Source organism: Elephantulus edwardii, unplaced genomic scaffold (assembly GCF_000299155.1).
Source record: "Elephantulus edwardii isolate Elephantulus edwardi_28Jun2011 unplaced genomic scaffold, EleEdw1.0 scaffold00129, whole genome shotgun sequence".
NCBI classification, from domain to species: Eukaryota; Metazoa; Chordata; class Mammalia; order Macroscelidea; family Macroscelididae; genus Elephantulus; species Elephantulus edwardii.
The window spans coordinates 7,218,489-7,219,794 of record NW_006399879.1 but is presented as its reverse complement, the minus strand read 5'-3'; positions in this window follow the sequence as shown (position 1 = coordinate 7,219,794).

Sequence of the window (1,306 nt, the reverse complement as noted above, 5' to 3'; positions counted from 1 at the left end):
CATGCTGGTAAGAGGGGCTATTCCTTGGTGAAGGCCATGATGTTGGGAAGGGTGGAGGACTGGCAATGGAGAGGAAGACCCTCAACCAGGCAGACTGTCGTGGTGACTGCTGCAATGGGTTCTTCTGTGTCAGGAAGTGTGAGGACATTGCAGGATAGAACTTAGTTCAGATCTTGTGAGTTGTGCTTGATTCAATGGCATTTAATAACAACAAAGTAGGCATCAGGGTTGCATCCTTTCACTATACCAATTAAATCTGTATGCTGAGCAAATGATTCTAGGTGCTGGACTCTGTTTTAAAGAATGTGCATCAGTATTGGAGGAAGGCTCACCGACAGTCTCCATCATGTACATGACACAGCCTTGCTTGCACAGGAAATGGAAGCACTTACAGCAGAAAACCAAAGACTACAGCCTTCAATATGGGTTACTTCTCAGTGCTGTTGTTGTCATGTGCCACTGAATTGACTACACATCATAGCAACTATACACAATAGCTCTGAACCCTCCTCTATTCTGAGCCAGTCTCGCTGTCTCTGACATACTTACCCTCGTTACCCAAGTAATTGTGTCAATTCATCTCATCAGAGATCTTCCTCTCCTGTGCTGTCCTCCGAACTTTCCAAGCACGATGTCCTTCTCCAAAGATTGGTCGCTCCTGGTGCCATGCCCAAGGATGTGACACGGAGTCTCAAAATCTTTGCCTCCAAGAGAAGCCTGGCTTCACCCTCCCGAGGAGGTCCGTTCTCCTAGCAGTCCATGGTATATTCAACACTCTTCTCCAGCAGCACAGCTCAAAGGCATCAATTCTCCTATCATCGCGAGTCATTGTCTAGCTCTCTGATACATAGCAAGTAATTGTGAAGACCATGGCCTGGATCAAGTGCACCTTAGTCTCCAGGCTTAGTCTCTTTTGTTACTCTTCAGTACTCTGGAGATGTCCCTGATAGCAGACCAGAATTTCCCAGTGCAATTCATCTTTTGACTCCTTGGCTGTTAGTACCAAGAGTGTTGATATTGGAGCCAAGCAAACTGAAGCTGTTAACAATCTCTTTATTATCTATCATAGTGCTGCCAATTGGCCCAGTGGTGACAAGCTTTGTTTTCTTGATGTTGAACTTTATTAAAGACTACAGTCCTTGACCTTGTGCAACAAGTGCTTCAGGTCTTCCTCAGTTTTAGCAAGCAAGGTTGTGTCATCTGCATACGTTGTTGTTATATGCCATCGAATCACTTGCAATTCATAGCGACCCTATGTACAACAGCTCTAAACTCTGATCTGTCCTGTGCCAATCTCACTGTCTCA